An 11,672-nucleotide genomic window follows, 5' to 3' on the forward strand; every position below is an offset into this window, starting at 1 on the left:
AACCAATCGTCTAGGACGGCGCGAACGCCTCTTTCAGATGCCTAGTGGCAATGAAGCACAACAAGCCCATGTTTCACACTAATTACTAAATTGTAAAAGTAGCCTATTACAAAATATTTATACTCGGAAAACCCATTTAAGACAAATCCTCATTTACAATGGTGCAGAGTAAATTTTATGTTAATGTTTACTCTGCTAGTGCTAACTACTAACTGTCAATCTGGGAACCCAGTCTATTTTTTATTTGAAAATGACTGATTCAAGATTCAATAGTTTATTGCCATATCAATTAAAATTGATTGGAATTTGTCTAAGCATATGCTCAAACAGACAAAACAATCACAGTGACAGACTATGAAAGACAGACAATACAACTACACATCTGTTGCAACGTATAAAAAGTAGAGAAACAAGCAATCAAAAATAACTGTAGAGTGCAAAACAGTAATATCTGGGTTCCCAGATTGACTAACCATTGACTGAGACCCCCCCAAATATATATATATATATATATATATATATATATATATATATATATATATATATATATATATATATATATATCTATATCTATCTATATATATATCTATATCTATCTATCTATATCTATATCTATATATATATATATATATATATATATATACTGTATATAGGCAACACTGCACAGCAAGATATGTTTGATATGTAGGGTATACTTAGCGCTGGGTATAGTTATAGTATGTCAGTGCTAGTTAGCTAGTAAACTGCTCAATTCCAAAATATGAGGCACAGGGAATGCAACTATTGAAACATAATGAACAACATTTCAACATCCACATAACCATTCTTACATGGATACAGGGCTGAGATTTTTACAAAGGTCCAGATATTTATAGAGACATAATGGTATTTTCTAAAATTATGCAAAATCACACACACATATGAAGAATGAAAAAACAAATGTTTCATATTTCCTCATTTGTTTCTTAGGCGATTTTACTTCATTCTTATGTGGCACAAATTCAAGTGAGTTGCAGAGACAACAAATAGGCACTAAATTCCTCCTTGTGATTAGATGTGAGGACTGGAAAGTAATGGTGGGAAGGAAAGTCTCCAACAGACAATTCAGTACAAATGTTTTTATTTGAATCTGAACGTATCATACATTAAGGAACATGAAGGAACAAATGCAGTTGTGGAAAAAAATAAGTTGTGTTATTACATCTATAACATAGATGTATAAGCAGAATTACAGAATAAATTCACGGTAACTGAGTGTGTTGACTTAAACATAAGAATCCCAACTCAATCTAAAACATTGTATTGTTTTTCTTACCATTAGCTCAGGAGGTTAATATGTTTTTGGTGCCGTTAGTTAAAAGGATTATGGAAAAACTACCTGTGTGGATTTTCATGAGTCTCTCTTCAAGTCTCATTTGCGACCAAAACCTTTACCACAGACTGAGCAATTAAATTGTTTATCTTCGTCCTGTGTGGATTTGTGTGTGTCTCTGGAAGCTTATTTTACGACCAAAACCTTTACCACAGACTGAGCAATTACATTTTTTATCTTCGTCCTGTGTGGATTTGTGTGTCTCTGGAAGCTTATTTTACGACCAAAACCTTTACCAGACTGAGCAATGGAATTGTTTATCTCCTGTGTGGATTATCATGTGTTTCTTCAAGTCTCCTTTATGACCAAAATCTTTACCACAGAGAGCAATTCAATTGTTAATCTCCTGTGTGGACTATCATGTGTTTCTTCAAGTCTCTGTTATTACGAAAACCTTTACCACAGACTGAGCAATTAAATGGTTTATCTCCCGTGTGGACTATCATGTGTGACTTCAAGTCTCCTTTACGACCAAAACCTTTATCACAGACTGAGCAATTAAATTGTTTATCTCCTGTGTGGATTATCATGTGTTTCTTCAAGTCTCCTTTATGACCAAAACCTTTACCACAGAGAGAGCAATTAAATTGTTTATCTCCTGTGTGGACTATCTTGTGTAACTTCAAGGTTGCTTTACGACCAAAACCTTTACCACAGACTGAGCAATTAAATTGTTTATCTCCTGTGTGGACTATCATATGTCTCTTCAAGTCTTTGTTATTACCAAAACCTTTACCACAGACTGAGCAATTAAATGGTTTATCTCCCGTGTGGACTATCATGTGTGACTTCAAGTCTCCTTTACGACCAAAACCTTTACCACAGACTGAGCAATTAAATTGTTTATCTCCTGTGTGAACTATCATGTGTGTCTTCAAGTTTCCTTCATGACCAAAACCTTTACCACAGACTGAGCAAATAAATTGTTTATCTCCTGTGTGGACTATCGTGTGTCTCTTCAAGTGTGCTTCATTACCAAAACCTTTACCACAGACTGAGCAATTAAATGGTTTATCTCCTGTGTGGACTATCATGTGTGACTTCAAGTCTCCTTTACGACCAAAACCTTTACCACAGACTGAGCACTTAAATTGTTTATCACCAGTGTGGATTATCATGTGTGTCTTCAAGTTTGCTTTACGACCAAAACCTTTACCACAGACTGAGCACTTAAATTGTTTATCACCTGTGTGGATTATCATGTGTTTCTTCAAGGTTGATTTATGACCAAAACCTTTACCACAGACTGAGCAATTAAATGGTATATCTCCTGTGTGGATTATCATGTGTGTCTTCAAGGATCCTTTATGACCAAAACCTTTACCACAGAGTGAGCAATTAAATTGTTTATCTCCTGTGTGGATTATCATGTGTGTCTTCAAGGTTGATTTATGACCAAAACCTTTACCACAGACTGAGCAATTAAATGGTATATCTCCTGTGTGGATTATCATGTGTGTCTTCAAGGATCCTTTATGACCAAAACCTTTACCACAGACTGAGCAATTAAATGGTTTATGGACAACAGAGAATGGTGATATCTTGGTGATATCATCAGCCTCCTCCGGCCGTTGAAGCTGCTCTCCCTTCTGGCTGATCCATAGTTCCTCCTGTTCCTCTTTAATGTGTGGAGACTCTGGGTCCTCCAGTTCCTCTTTAATGTGTGGGCCCTCTGGGTCCTCCTGTTCCTCTTTAATATATTGTGGGGGCTCTGGGTCCTCCTGTTCCTCTTTAATATATTGTGGGGGCTCTGGGTCCTCCAGTTCCTCTTTAATATCATGTGGGGGCTCTGGGTCCTCCTGTTCCTCTTTAATATCATGTGGGGGCTCTGGGTCCTCCAGTTCCTCTTTAATGTGTGGAGACTCTGGGTCCTCCAGTTCCTCTTTAATGTGTGGGGGATCTGGGTCCTCCTGTTCCTCTTTAATATCATGTGGGGGCTCTGGGTCCTCCTGTTCCTCTTTAATATCATGTGGGGGCTCTAGGTCCTCCTGTTCCTCTTTAATATCATGTGGGGGCTCTGGGTCCTCCTGTTCCTCTTTAATATCATGCTCTGGGTCCTCCTGTTCCTCTTTAATATCATGTGGGGGCTCTGGGTCCTCCTGTTCCTCTTTAATATCATGTGGGGGCTCTGGGTCCTCCTGGTGCAGCCTGGGGCTCCACTCCTGCTGCTCAGCGGGAACCTCTTCTTTAACCAACAGCTGCTGGAGGTCTGGAGGCAAGGCTTCTCTGTGTAACGGCCACTGCACCCGACACAGCTTCACCACAGCTCTCAGCTTCTGGACTTTAGACATTTTGTAACGGCCCTTGGTTTGAACTAACAGGAGGCGGGGAGTCTCGACTGGTGATCCACAGTTTATTTTTCTCTTGGTCACTCACATCATGGTAAACACTGTGAAAACTATAAAAATATCAAACATATGCAAGGGATCAATAAAGGTTAAACATACAAAATATCATTATAAAGTTTTGCATCAGATTGAATGATGACTGTTAAAAGGCAAAGTTTATTTGACAATTAACCATTAAAAGATGCCTTCCCCAAGTTAAGGTGTAAATGGATAAAATGCAAACATTCAATGGAAAACACTTTTAAAATGCAACTTTAATAAACGATCTACTATTAAAACTAATTAGCCACCGTGTAAATGTGCAAAATGTAAAGTGCCAAACATTGAAGTTGGTCAGGCTATACCTCCATTTAATTCACATATAATAAATCAAAGGGGGTAAAGTACGTCCACAACACACAACAACACATCAACCAGACCTGACGAAAATACATTCACATTCATACAAACACTGATCAATATGAATAACACCAACAATTGCGCATACCTCAATCCGCACACCAAGGGTGTTAAACGAGGGTTTGTAGGTTCGTCACGGACATCGCTCAGTGGCACACTGACAAACAACACAAGCAAACAATGTCACCATCAACTAGACTGAACAACTCGAGGATAGCCAGTCTGCTCGGTACGTACCTCCGGGGGTTTACATGTGCTCATTCCAGGTAGCTCTATTTGTCTCTCAATAGGTGAAAATTGCGTTTCTCAGGCTCCATTCACTCTTGCTGCTAAGAGATAACACGCTGCCACGCCATCTTGGAACGAGTGAAAATGCGGCTTCACGAGCGGGGTCTCTGACTCGTCTTTACAGGGACCAAGAACAAGAATTGGGGGGGGGGGGCTGCCATCTTGTGGACGCTACAGGTAATCACAGTGTCAAGCTGTTCAAATCCAGTTGATGGTGCAAAGCACTACAATAACTCAGCGGAAGGGAAGTGAACATATTAATTATAAAGACAGAAACTCGGGCAACAATAGGAGGTTGGCGGTCAGTTACACATTTTAATGTTCACACAGTGACAGACTGGAACTTTTCCTCCTGAACTGTGACCAACTTTACCTTTCTAAGCTCCCAACAAATAGCTTCACAGCTAACGTTAGCTTCACAGCTAAAGCATTCATCTGAGTCCGTTAAGTCTTCTTCTTCCTCTGAGTTAACGGAGTCCCGCCCCGCTTCCACTTTATATACTCGCGATAATATCAGCCGCACATACGAGTCTTCTGCTTGTAAATTAACCCTCTGAAAGTATAAGGTGAAAATAATACGCTAGGCTACTGCTAACGTTACTCTCGTGCATAGGAGCTTCAACACGCGTCACCACCACAATATCCAGAATGCCTTGCGGCATAGAAGAAGAAAGACGAGCAGTCGGAGGGGAGCTGTGGGGGGGGGGGTCTGGGTGGATAAACGAAGCACGTTGGTCCTTCGCCAGGAATGTTGTTGTTGGTTGTTATGGTAACTATGTGACCCGGACGCGCTCGTCCTCGATGAGGGCGTCACATGTCACACGTCCGGGTCACATGGTTACCATGACAACCAACATTGTTAGGCTTGTAAGTTGGAGACCTCAGGTTCTCGCCTGTGTTGTTACATTATTTTAGTCTACTTAGATGAGAATACTAAGTAGAACTAGAAAATGTGCTCACATTACTCCAATCCTAATCTCCCACTGCCTCCCAACTCAAACCATCTGACTTTAAGGTGCTGCTGTTATCATTTAAATCATTACATGGACTTGCACCATCATATCTTTCTGACATCACTATCTATATATAAACTTAGCAATGTGGACTCTGTCTGTCTGTTTGCCACAGCTATGCCGTTTTTTGTGCGATCGGGCTAAAACTGATGGAGCTGGATTTTTTAGTTAATTGCCCTAATTGGCCTAGTATTGATTGCCCTAAGGCTTAGGCTATAGTTCAGACTGATGACATCACTGATGATGTCATCAGTGATCAAGTCCTACCTGTCATGCAGTCCTACCTGTCATGAAGTCCTCCTACCTGTCATGAAGTCCTGGGCGTAGGGCGTCTCCACACTGCAGTTCACCATGCTGCTCACAGGGACTCGGCTTGTCTTCAGTCTGCAGGCTGTGCAGCTTGTTTAAATGCCACATCCACTCCAGACCTTTGAGCCTGATATCAAGACCATCCACTCCAGACCTTTGAGCCTGATATTAAGACCATCCACTCCAGACCTTTGAGCCTGATATCAGGGCCATAAATTAGTGATTCCATCTGCTTGGTGAAGAGAAAAGTGTGTCAGGCGTGTGTATCTTTATGTTTATGTTGTTCATATTGTGTGGGCCTTTTCTGCTTCAATTTAGTTCCTTCCATTGATCACACCTGTACTGCTTGCTCTTTTATTCCTTTATTTGTATTCAATGTTTTACTGTTTTTATTTCAAACAGATATCTTCTCATGTTATTGTAAAGCACCTTTCAACCTTGTTAAGAAAGGTGGTGGAAAACAAAGGACACCATATTTCTAATAGCTATCTCACACATCAAACATGGCCTCATTTAGGATCTTTAGGGATTTAGGGCGTTTTTTTAATATATAAACAGGGTCAAATTCCTGCGTCAGGGCGAACACACACAGGCAGACTCTCATAAAGCCCAGGATCAGTACATATATTATTACATATTTAAACAACCATAAACCGCTGCAAAAACAACAACAACTTGACAATACATATCCAGAAATGATCCTGACTTGGATGACATGAGAGCTAAAGTAGAAACATAAAGATTGAAATGAGTCCAGAGTTCAGAGGTCAGTGGGACAGGATTATTTGCAGTTGAAATGTCTGTGATCTTGACACAGCCTTGTTATTCTCAGTTCAACCAGTTGCTGCTCTTCTTGTCTTGTGACAAACCCCATAGTGTGTGTGTGCTAGCAGGATCCAGTAGATGGCAGCAGAGAGACATGACAGACTATTCAAATGAATCTGGCTGCATCATTCTATGTCAAATGTTTTTCATGGCCTTAATCCTGGCACTATTGGTTACTGCTTTTATGTTTAATTTTCCTCCTATTGCCATTGGTTGGATCACCTGGAGGAGATTTGTTTGTTTGTGGCTGCAGGGAACCAGACAAGTCTGAAAATGCGGGTTTGAAGTTTAATTATCAACAATATATCCTCAGCAATAGAATTGAACCTGCCCACCTCGATTGCCAGAGGGAGGGTACCAGTTCTCAACTGGGCACATAGAGATCTTCTGGATGTATCCAGGCGTAATGGAACGTAAGGTTCTGGACTATATGTATTTTAATTTTGATGTATGTTCTGAGTTTTGGTTTGAGCCACTTGTGATTAGCCCGTTTTTCTTGATTGTCAAGAAATAACCTATGTTTAATATAGTGATCACTAGAACGTAAACTGTTTCTGAAAATAAATTGCTGGTCAGCTTCCCTGAAAACAGCATTCATATCATTACACCATGGATAATTATGTGCTTTATCCCCGTTAAACACTTGTTTTGCTACTCTACTCTCTGGCATATTAGATAGACGGTTCCACAAACATTTCATCTTTTTGTTTGATCAAACAAGGCTCCCAACACATGTCCCCTTGAAAAGACAACACAGGTGCAAATGTATGCACGTCCAAAAAGCAGCAGATTGCACGGTTTTGGATGGCATTCACCTTGGAAAATTCCTTCCTTCCCCAAACTCCAGCTGCATAAAACAAAACTGGTGACACACATGCATCATAAAGCTTTGAAAATGTAGCATAACCAAGGTTTTGACAAGTTTTCACTTGACTTATTACTGAACCCAGGGCTCTAGCAGCAGTGTCGGCCAACACACATGCCCTCTCCAAACATAAAATGTTCATCAAAAGTAAATCCAAGATATTTATATGAACTGCTATATGCTAATGACATAGCTCCAACATGAACATCAAAAGTGCTTCTCCTTGTTCCTGATTTCTGGAAATGCACAATTTGAGTTTTTTCTCTCTCTATTAATATAATAATTAATAGTCTACATTTTAAGATGAGTAAAACAATCATAGAACTCAAACTGGGAAGCTGGGTTTCCTCTGAGTCTGCATAATGAACCATTCATCAATCATTCTTGTCCATTACAATGTGACAAGAGGGTGACATCACAGAGGAAAGAGACCAGCCAATAAGAGAAGGCCTGTTCAGTACCCTATAGGTGTCAGGCTTCACCACCAAACATCTGGGTTTAGGTGTAGTTACACTGGTGGTTTTCTTTTGGTGTTGTTTTGTTCTGCTATTTTACATTCAAGTCTTTGACGAGTGTCTTTTGCTTTTTCACAGAAAAGGGGGCGGGGACTTGTTAGTCCACTATTTGTGCAGTAGGGAACGGTTTCAAACAGGGCCATTGTTTCCATTTGGACTAAAACATTTAGCACAGATAGCAATATTTTGGATCAATTTTTATTGTTTCTTGTGATACATAAACACATGACAACACAACAAAGCACAAAAACATCTACATACATACATAACACTCTAAATCCCCCCTCCACCACAGATCAGAGTTAACAGAGCTCCCACCCAATTTCATGGATACAATTTCAAAACGTTTCCATGACTTTTAATAATAATAATACATTTATTATAGTTAATAGAATTTCCATGTAATGTGAGGCGGTGACTCTGAATAAATACCAGAAATTATTAGTATGGACAAATCGACACAGCTGCTCTTTATATTGGTTTTCAGTATTTTAGTGTCACTGCATCATGGAAGCTATTGAACTAAAAGAGGAATTTTCCATAAAAATACTAATATAAAACACAAGAATTCAAAGAAGTAAAATCAATACATATTAGAGCTACGTTATGTCAAATGCTACAGAGAATACATTTGCCCTCATGTTACATTCCATGGAAGGTTATCCACAGGAAGATTACTGCAACAATTTCATTACACACAACAAAATGTTATGACTTTTCCTAAACGTTCAAGGACTTTACCCATCTGTGTGGACTATCATGTGTCTCTTCAAGTCTTTTTTCTGACCAAAACCTTTACCACAGACTGAGCAATTAAATTGTTTATCTCCTGTGTGGACTATCATGTGTAACTTCAAGGTTCCTTTCTGACCAAAACCTTTACCACAGAGTGAGCAATTAAATTGTTTATCTCCTGTGTGGACTATCATGTGTCTCTTCATGTCTCCTTTCTGACCAAAACCTTTACCACAGACTGAGCAATTAAATTGTGCCTCTCCTGTGTGGACTATCATGTGTGTCTTCAAAGTTCCTTTACGACCAAAACCTTTACCACAGACTGAGCAATTAAATTTTTTATCTCCTGTGTGGACTATCATGTGTGACTTCAAGTGTTGCTTAAGACCAAAACCTTTACCACAGACTGAGCAATTAAATGGTTTATCTCCTGTGTGGACTATCATGTGTCTGTTCAAGACTCTTTTCTGACCAAAACCTTTACCACAGACTGAGCAATTAAATTGTTTATCTCCTGTGTGGACTATCATGTGTCTCTTCAAGTATCCTTTCTGACCAAAACCTTTACCACAGACTGAGCATTTACATTGTTTATCTCCTGTGTGGACTATCATGTGTATCTTCAAGTGTTGCTTAAGACCAAAACCTTTACCACAGACTGAGCAATTAAATTGTTTATCTCCTGTGTGGACTATCATGTGTGTCTTCAAGTGTCTCTGTGAGTCTAAACCTGACTGAGGTTCACTAGTTTCCATGCATTCATCATCATTGTCTTCAGTCTCAGAAGAGTCTGAAGTCTTGTCATCACTAGTTGGTTGTGAATTACTAGCTGGATCTGATACTCCACAGTCCTCTGCATCAGCTTCTGTTTTCATCTGTTCAGTTGAGCTGCTGGCTAGAGGCTCTGTCTCTCTCTTCTCCTCAGTTTGGCTTTGATGAAGCTGTAAGGACTGAGGTTTCTCTTCCTCATATTCACTCTTCACAAGGACAACAGAGAATGGGAACTTGGTGATATCATCAGCCTCCTCCGGCCGTTGAAGCTGCTCTCCCCCCTGACTGATCCATAGTTCCTCCTGTTCCTCTTTAATGTGTGGAGACTCTGGGTCCTCCTGTTCCTCTTTAATATGTGGGGGCTCTGGGTCCTCCTGTTCCTCTTTAATATCATGTGGGGGCTCTGGGTCCTCCTGTTCATCTTTAATATCATGTGGGGGCTCTGGGTCCTCCTGTTCCTCTTTAATATCATGTGGGGGCTCCTGTTCCTCTTTAATATCATGTGGGGGCTCTGGGTCCTCCTGCTCCTCTTTAATATCATGTGGGGGCTCTGGGTCCTCCTGTTCCTCTTTAATATCATGTGGGGGCTCTGGGTCCTCCTGTTCCTCTTTAATATCATGTGGGGGCTCTGGGTCCTCCTGTTCCTCTTTAATATCATGTGGGGGCTCTGGGTCCTCCTGTTCCTCTTTAATATCATGTGGGGGCTCTGGGTCCTCCTGGTGCAGACTGGGGCTCCACTCCTGCTGCTCAGTCGGAACCTCTTCTTTAACCAACAGCTGCTGGAGGTCTGGAGGCAAGGCTTCTCTGTGTAACGGCCACTGCACCCGACACAGCTTCACCACAGCTCTCAGCTTCTGGACTTTAGACATTTTAATGTTCACACAGTGACAGACTGGAACTTTTCCTCCTGAACTGTGACCAACTTTACCTTTCTAAGCTCCAATAAATAGCTTCACAGCTAACGTTAGCTTCACAGCTAAACCATTCATCTGAGTCCATTAAGTCTTCTTCTTCCTCTGAGTTAACGGAGTCCCGCCCCGCTTCCACTTTATATACTCGCGTTAATATCACCCGCACATACGAGTCTTCTGCTTGTAAATTAACCCTCTGAAAGGAGGTGGAAATAATACGCTAGGCTACTGCTAACGTTACTCTCGTGCATGCGTGATGTCACCGGATGTCACACAAAAAATGCTTCTTCTTCTTTAAGGTTTATTGGCGGTTGGCAAAGAACGAATTGGTGCATTACCGCCACCAACTGGTATGGAGTGGACACACACACGCACACACGCACACACACAAATGCGTCGAGCGCGTCATACAAAGCCACGCCCTCCGCGGGGGACGCACTTTTCTTTTAATACATCCATGGGACGCACACGAAAAAGCGGCCGGGCGGTGTTTAAATTCAAGGAAAAGTATAGCTCATACGGTAGAGAGCTCGGTTTGAACGTCGTGGTGTTGAATTTTGCGCTTGTCTCGTAAGCCGAGGATTTGTGGTTCGAATCCAGGAGGAAACTTTGTGCGCCCCCGCGAGCAGGGGGGGCATTCTCGCCGGGGGGGCATTTCTCGGCATAACACCGGCGTATACTAATTTAAAGTGCATGTATAAACAGCTAGGCTATCTGTAGCACAGCATTTAATTAGGCTACCAACAATAGCCTACACATCCTGTCAGTACCAAGAGAAGAGTAGGCTAGATCAGCAGATAGATCGGTCAAAGATCACGTGCTCAGTTGGTTTCAGCATGTTTCAAACATTAGGTCACGAGGCGCTCTCATTTCTCTATCGGATTTCTCAAAGGAAATTGCAATTAGGGGAACAGAAAATTGCGCAAATCTCAAAACCAATAAAACGTCTGATTACAGAAAACTCGTCCTTTACCCCCCCCCCCCCCCCCCCCACACACACACACACACACACACACACACACACACACACAGTTGAGCCAATGAGCCCTTCCCTCTGTCTGTTTCTCTCTCTCTGCCTGCCTCTGTCTCTCTCTCTCTCTCACACACACACGCACGCACACACGCACACACACACACACACACACACACACACACACACACACACACACACACACACACACACACACACACACACAGCTGACAGGCAGGCTCCTCTGTGCCCAGCCCACAGCGCTTATTGCACTGTCGCTAACTAGCCCACATTCGACCGGCTACTAAACTAAACCTATAAACTGCGGACATATCTGTCCTGGCTGTCGTG

Source organism: Poromitra crassiceps (genome assembly GCF_964638095.1).
Source record: "Poromitra crassiceps genome assembly, chromosome: 21".
In the NCBI taxonomy this organism is placed as follows: Eukaryota; Metazoa; Chordata; class Actinopteri; order Beryciformes; family Melamphaidae; genus Poromitra; species Poromitra crassiceps.